Source organism: Camelus dromedarius, chromosome 20 (assembly GCF_036321535.1).
Source record: "Camelus dromedarius isolate mCamDro1 chromosome 20, mCamDro1.pat, whole genome shotgun sequence".
Classification (NCBI taxonomy): Eukaryota; Metazoa; Chordata; class Mammalia; order Artiodactyla; family Camelidae; genus Camelus; species Camelus dromedarius.
This window is the reverse complement of record NC_087455.1, coordinates 27,481,881-27,489,525: the sequence shown is the minus strand read 5'-3', so window position 1 is coordinate 27,489,525 and position 7,645 is coordinate 27,481,881. Positions and strand designations below refer to the sequence as shown.

At 45.7% G+C, this 7,645-nt stretch overlaps 1 long non-coding RNA gene across 1 annotated transcript; it reads left to right on the top strand.

Annotated features, from left to right (window-relative positions):
- The first annotated feature begins 223 nt into the window (after positions 1 to 223).
- LOC135318694 (uncharacterized) lies at positions 224 to 2,723 on the top strand. Its single transcript, XR_010376971.1, has 3 exons — positions 224 to 602; positions 1,449 to 1,567; positions 2,044 to 2,723. It is a non-coding gene; the product is annotated as an uncharacterized LOC135318694 (long non-coding RNA).
- The last annotated feature ends 4,922 nt before the right edge of the window (positions 2,724 to 7,645 follow it).

The window sequence follows — 7,645 nt, the reverse complement described above, 5'->3', positions numbered from 1 at the left end:
CATTAATAACAGGGGAAATTGGGTGTGGTGTGTATGTACTACCTTCTACCTTTACACTATCTTTGTGCTTCTGTAAACCTAAAATTGTTTTAAAATGAAAAGTTTATTAGCACATTTCCTCCCCCGCAGAGACAGAAAGTTTTCCAAATATTGCGAAAGATACAAACCCTCAGATTCAGGAAGTCATATGACTTCCAAGCAGAATAACTAAAAAGTAAAACAAAAGAAGGTACTTAGACACATTATAGCAAAAGTGCAGAAATCAGAGGCAAAGACATTTTTAAGACAGCCAGTGAGAAAGGAAAGATAACCACAAACAAGTGATAATTAGACTGACAGCTGACATAGCAGTAACAATGGAAGTGAGAAAATAGTTAAGAATGTATCTCCAAGATGCTGAGATAAGATAGCTGTCAAGCTAGATACCCTTAGCAGAACTACTTCTCAAGATCAAAGGCAAAAATACATTTTCAGATGAACACTGAGGAACTTGACCACCAAACTCTTACTGATGGAAATTCTAAATGCTGTACTATAAAGGAGGAAAGGAAAAAAAAAAAAAAAAGATTCCAGAAGATTGGTTTGAAATACAAGAAAGAAGGGTAAGTACATTTTTTTAAAAAATTCTAAATTTGGAAAAATCTAACATTGACATTATAAAAAAAAATTATCTAAATTATGAGGTCAAAAAACTGAGCTAATGCTCCCTCTGAAAACTGCAGGGGAATCCTTCCTTGCACTTCCCAGCTTCTGGTAGTTTCCTGGCAATCTTTGGCATTCCTGGTCTGTGGATCCATCCCGCCAACCCTCCGTGTTCACATCATCTGTGTGTCCCTCTGTGTACCCATTTCCCCTTTATAAGGACATTAGTCACACCGTAATAACTTCATTTTTATTTGATTACCTGTGTAAAGACTCTGTGTCCAAAGAGGGTCACATTCTAGGGTATCAGAGGAAAGGGTTTCAGCATATTTGGGGGCGGGGAAGGGGAGCCCAATTCAACCTGTAACACAATCCCAATTCTTTTTTTTTTCCCCAAATGGAGGTCCTAAAGGGACTGAACCCAGGACCTCATGCATGCTAAGCACACGATCTGCCTCTGAGCTACACCCTCTCCCCAACAATCCCAGTTCTAGCAGGTGATTTTAAACTCCAGGCCTCACCCTTGGTTCTAATTGCTACTGCATCTTTCTTTCCACCTCCCATCCTTTCAAACCTCCAAAGCCAGTGGTGCCCATGGTTCCATGCTCCTACACTGCTTATTATGAGCTGAACTGTGTCCTCCTCAAATTCATTTGTTGAGCCCTATCCCTCAGTACTTCTGAATTATCACTGTATTTGAAGACAGAGCCTTTAAAGAGGTGATTAAGTTAAAATGAGGCCAATGGGATGGGCTAAAACCCAATATGCCTGATGTCCTTACAAAACGAGGAAACTTGGACCTACAGAGAAGCACCAGTGATGTGCACACACAGTGAGAAGCTGGCCATCTGCAAGCCAAGGAGGGAGACCTCAGAAGAAACCAAACCTGATGGCACCTTGATCTTGGACTTCGAACCCCAGAACTGTAAGAAGTAAATTTCTGTTGTCCAAGCCACGGAGCCTGTGGCATTTTGTTGTGCAGCCTGAGCAGACCAAGCCCCCTTGCAAGGCCCCTCCCAGCTGCATCTGGCAGTGCTGCTGAGCTCTGTCCCCAGACCTCACTCCCTCTGTCCCTCTGTGGGCTCATTGTTGATTTTCGTCTCTGAAAGTCAGGGTGTGAAGCCGTGTAGCCATCTTCTCAGCTTAGGTACATAGGCACGGCCATCCACAGAGTGTTATGCTCCCAGCACTGCCTGGTGTGGCCTTTGATGCCACAGCGCCCACGGCTGTGATGAGGGATGCTGGGAACAGAAGGAAGGATGGATTCCAGACACTGGTTTGAGACTGGTCACGGGCGCAGAGAACACAAAAGAGGATCATGGGAGTATCAGGCCAGTCAAGGAAGGAAAAGCTTGACTGAGAAGCTCAGCTGAGACCTGAAACTCTTGTTTATCCCTGTAGGTCCAGCAGCGGAGAAAGGAAGAAGCTCCTAACCTGTCCTAGTTGTGGTCGGACTTTGGATTTTTCCCTTCTTGGATTTCTCCTGGAAATAGCTTCCTTTACTTGCTGGATATCCAGATGTCCCCCTACCCCATGGGGCTTTCCTTCCTCTTCTGGTTCTCCACTGGTTGCCCAGCCTCTCCGACCTCACAGGAGTTAAGGCAGCAAAAAGCCTTGAGGGTTGAACAATTCACTGGACACGGCAGTGGTCAAGGTTGACGTCCAGAGTTTACATTTCTGTGCTCTGGAGACAAACAAACAAGAAAACCATCAGGGAGTAACGTGCTGAGAATTAAGATGGAGAGATGAGATCGCCATTGATCAGAGACAGCTTTGGATTGGGTGGCCTTTGGTGCCGCTCTTGGGATCAGGGAGCAACGGACAATTTATGATTGACAACACTATTAATCAGCTGTGAAAGCACCAGAGTTCTTCCATCTCGGCTCTCAGTGACAAAGGAGTAAATAAGTTTGCTTATCTATAGCAGACAGAGGGTGTAACCACACCTGGTTAGAAAATGAATAAAAAGTGCTCCCAGATCTCATTTCCTTTAAAGAGGATTTGTAGCCTTCTTATCAAGCCTTTGATAAGGAAAAGGGATGTTTTGAAAGGTTGTTACCTAGGAACACAAAACCAGAAGGTACCTATTTCACCTACCATGGGACCTTCTTGAATTCCCAGCCGTGCAGGGACATGCGAAAGTGACCTGGGATCCCGAAGCCAGGCCCTGTCCCTTAGGCCCCAGCACCAAGTCCAGGGAAGCCCTTTCAGACCGGGTACACCTTTGCCAAGGGACCAAGGGCAAGCGGTGCAGCAGTCCGGGTCTCGGAGGTATGCCTGGGGGCTCTGTGGCAGCACCTGTGGGAGGGGTTCAGGGAGGGGGCTGGGGGCGAGATGGGGAGCAGAGGCGGTGTCGGGAGCAGTGAGAGCCTCACAGCCTCCCCACACACCCCCCGAAAAGTGGCAGGAGAGACGGTTCGGCTCTCATCCTTGATGCTGATTCCAGGGCCAACACACTGACCTTCGGCTCAGGAAGTGACTTCTCAGCCAGCTGCTGCTTTGAAGGGACCTGTCAGGATTTGAAACGCAGCGGCAGTTCTTATAACATCCAGCCATAAATCTACATTTTTTTTAACTGAAGCAAAATAGTGAGATAACTTGACATTTTACATGCTTAAATTTAGAACAGATCACAGAAATTGAATATCCACGTCATAAGCTGCTTCATTTAAGCACAACACACATACCCAGGCTCAGTTTCATGTGATGTGAATCTCCAGAGTGCTTCCTCTTTTGCCAACAATTTTAAATCTTAAGGTGGCTAGTGAATTTCAGCCTGAGAATGAGGCCTCCTGATGTCCAGGCCTGGCCCTCACTTGGCTGAGCAAAGGTGCCTGCCCCTCTGGGCCTCAGCCTCTGAGATCTCACAGTATGGTGTGCACGCACTGTGGTATACAATGCCCAGCTCTTATGCTCAAATCCCGGATGACCACAGACAGTATTTGGGATGATGTGAATAGGGAGACCTATGAGATTACCTTATGAATCTATGCCTAGTAATAGCTATTAATACTAGATGCCACTCACCGAGTACTTCCTACGTGCTGGGTACTGTTGGAAGCATGCTTTGTTTGTCTTAATTCTCCTAATTCTCTTTACAACCATTTTACCAATGAGGAAACCCAGAGAGGTTAAGTAACTTGCCCAAGCTCACACAGCTCTAAGTGGGGAGCCAGGATACAAACCTAGGCATCGCAGTGCAGCCCTTGCCTTCCAGCCTTTGGGTATCAGCCCTGAGATCTCCAAGCCATCACTGACACAGAGGGATGAGAATCGGAGGGAGCAAGAGAGTGACGTGGACCCAAAGATGGTTTTTCATGGGGGTGGTTGTCTCTGGGCCTGTCCCAGAGCTGGGGAGAGAGAAGAGATGTGTCTGGAGGCAGGAGGGATGGATATTCAATTTAATGGTTGATTCAATTTAAAAAAAAAAAATCATTGCCCTATGACCACGAGCAAGGTGCAGTGTTTTAAAAAGTTACCTTTTGAGAAAATTGCTATAGACCTTAGAAAAAATGAATCTAATAGAAGAAAAAAAGAAAGGCAAAGGGAGCCAGTGATTTGAGTGTGAATATTCAGGTTTAAAACATTTTCTCCCTTTCAGTGCAACCTCTTACTCACCTTGGTGGAAAGTTCTGTTACTTCAGGTTTGTCTCAACTCTCGCTCCAAAGGCTGGCTGGGCTTCCCAGGCAGGGCCATCTGTGCCAGCAAGAGGTTTCTTCCAAAGACCTGATTCGGGTTTTCTAGGAGCTATACCTGACAGGAACGTCTTCACTTCTGCTTGCTGTCTCCCTTCCCACTAAACAAGCGCTTGCCTGTTACTCTACAGGCAGGACAGTGGGAGGAGGGTTATTGGGTTATTGGATAAACCATTTCTTGTCCATAGAACACAGCTGCAGAACTCAGGAAGCTCAGAGATTCAGCCAGAAATGTTTTGCTGGCTTTGCCTGAGGACAGCACATCCAGACCAAAGTGAAATATTTAGTCAAAGTCAGTGGGTCTATTCTTTCAAACCATTTGTTTTCTCTACTCAAAAATTGGTAGAATGGACTCACCTTGCTTTTGGTGGGTTTTCTTGTGGGTATTTGTTTGGGCTGACTGCATTTATACACATTCTTGTCAGTAGTTTCAACCCTTCTGTCACCTAATTTAGGTCCAATTGATAAATACATACAAGGCAGGTGCCGTGAGATGAGGAAAGGGGAGAGGGTGGGTTTCAAAGAAAATTATGAGAGCCCCTGACTCCAGAGACTTCCATTCAAATGAAGTCACCATCCAACGTTTAAATAGATCCATTTAAATAAATGCATAAAGTACAAGAAGGTCATCCCTGTTGTTGGAGCTGGATAATTAAATAAGACTGAATTAGAGATATGATTACTGATAATAACATTAAATGACACCATTTATTGAGCATCTATCATGTGCTTGGCCAACATTACCATGTGGGAGATACTATCTCCATTTGGTCTTTTTTAAAAAAATTAATTTTTTTTAAATGGAGGTACTGGGGATTGAACCCAGGACCTCGTGCATGCTAAGCATGTGCTCTACCACTGAGCTATTACCCTCCCCCACTATCTCCATTTGGATGACAAGCACCAAAGTCAAAGTCATAGAGCGAGTGGTGGCAGAGCTGCACGTCTGAGCCCAGAATCTGTGCTCATGTGGCCCCAGGTGAAGAAAGGCACGATTGGTGACATGACTTACCCACACACGGGTGCAAACCTGCTAATGGCAAAATAAAAGGAGCTGCTCCGAGGACCTGGGCTTGAGCCCTTTCTGCAATTTCCTAACTTAAGACTTTAGGAACATTATGTAATAATTCTTTGCACCTATGTTTGCTCATTTCTTCCCATTTTCATGTTACCAACCAACTCATGTGAGTGTTGGATGGTAAAATATATGTAGAAGGTCTTCACTAGCTCTTCCTAGTTGGTATAAATACCACACAAACAAATGATGTCTATTTCAACTGCTAGTAAAGCAAGACCTATTATAACTACTTGTGAGTTGAGAAATAATGCTTCTAGGAGGTGGCAGAAAATAGCATCAGATTTAACCTTTGCATCCTGCAAACAAAATCTGCATCTTGTTTCCCGGACTGGTGGCCCCTTGGGTCCTCCTATGCCCTGTCCTGGCAGGAAGAGTGAGCCCATGAACCCCTAGCAGAAGTCACTTCACTAAGCCCCAGGAATGAAGCTGCTATTTCTAAGTGGAGCAAAGCTCTGTGTTCCCCCAGCATTTCCTCTCTTAAATCACAGGGAACAGCAGTGAGATTTACCTGACCCATAGAACAAAGCTCACCTGTGTGTGCAGGGAAATCCACGGATAAATCATTTTGCCTGCCTGCCTCTCTGCACCAGCAACAGCCCCAGACCACAGCGGGACAATTCATAAAACGAGTTGCTGGTGCCTCAGAGCCAGCGTGGCTGCCAGTGACCCCCAACATCCTCAGCCCCACTTCCCAGGCCAGCAAGGGCCCCTGAGGGCAGGGCTGGCCTGACCACCTGTGTCCAGTCCTCTCCTCTTAATTGGCCCACAGCTGTAGCTGAGCCCCAGGGCCTGTGGTGGTGTTTCATCTCGTAAAACAGATACCTTGTCAAAGAATTCCAAAGAAATCTCTCAGCTGTCTTTCCGAAGAGTTATATTAAGCACCTCTGTGCCCCAAGCCATGCAAATCATAGCCCGGCAGTCCTGATTAATGTTCCAGGGGTAAAAGCCGTGATTGTGCGTTGAGTACTTCCTCTGCACCTGGCTCTGTGCTCAGGGCTTTTCCAACCACTTCTCCTGTACTCCCAGGTAACCAGCAGCAAAGGCTTGATCCTTATCCCACAGGTAAAAAAAAAAAAAAAAAAAAAAAAAAAAAAAAAAAATTCAGGCTCAAAGAGGTAAAGCGCAGGCCAATGGGACAGAGCTGGGATTCAAACCCAGGCCTACTCTTCCTGTTAATGAATGCAAGTTTGTGTGCCCAAAGCACAGTGAGGCCAAACACACAGAAACATCTGATTTTGGAGCAGAGAAAGGTTACTGCAGAGCTAAGCAAGGAGAAGGGGTGGCTTATGTCCCCCCAAACCCCTGAACTCCCCGGAGGGTTAGACTAAGGCTTTTTAAAGGCCAGCTGAGGGAGGGTATGTGATCAGCTGTGCACATTTCTGATTGGTTGACGGTGGTAATTCATTAGGCACCAGAAGGTCAAGGGGCTGCACACTCACAATCATCAAATAGTTAACTGCTTCCATTTGGTGGCGGTTTTTAGCATCTGAAAAATTCAGGAAACATGCACAAGACCCTACTATCTGGGTACCTCAGAGAGGAGCTACAGCAGAGGGTGTGGGGGAAGGCCCTCTGCTGGGAAGGCCCATAAGGTCCTGCTCAGTTACAATTCCCCTCCTTTTCTTTGATACTCCTCAATCTTGAGGAGAACAGGTGTTGGACAAGATGGGGAATACTCTGAACAGAGAGGTTAACCATAAACTCAGAAGAACTTGGTTTCTAACTCCAATACTGTTTCATCCTTCCCAAATCTTTCAGAGAATGGGGTGAGGACCATTCTGGCTACTTCCTGCTGAAATGGGGCATGGTCCTATCTCGATTTGGGGAATGGACACTGAGTTGGAATTATTTATGAGTTCCAAGTCCTGGATCCAAGTCTTGTCTGATTAAGATCTCATTCCTTGAGGGTCAGGAGAATAAGCCTGAAGACCAGCCTGGACCTGGCACTTCAGCGGAGACTGACAGCCAGGTAGCCAGTTATCTACTTTTATCTCAGTAGGTTTTAACCTCTGATGTGGTATTAACATAGATAAAACAAGAGCTATTGGCCACTACACATCACCTTTTTTCTGTTAACATCTGATCTAAAGCAATTTTATTGTCTAAAAATTTAATAGTTATAAAGAGGAGACCTTGAGGTCATAAGGTTGCAGCTGCCAGTTGCCAGCAGACACTGCTTTGAGAATGGTTGGTGGCATCCTGAGTCTGACACAGTTCAGAAAATTCAGG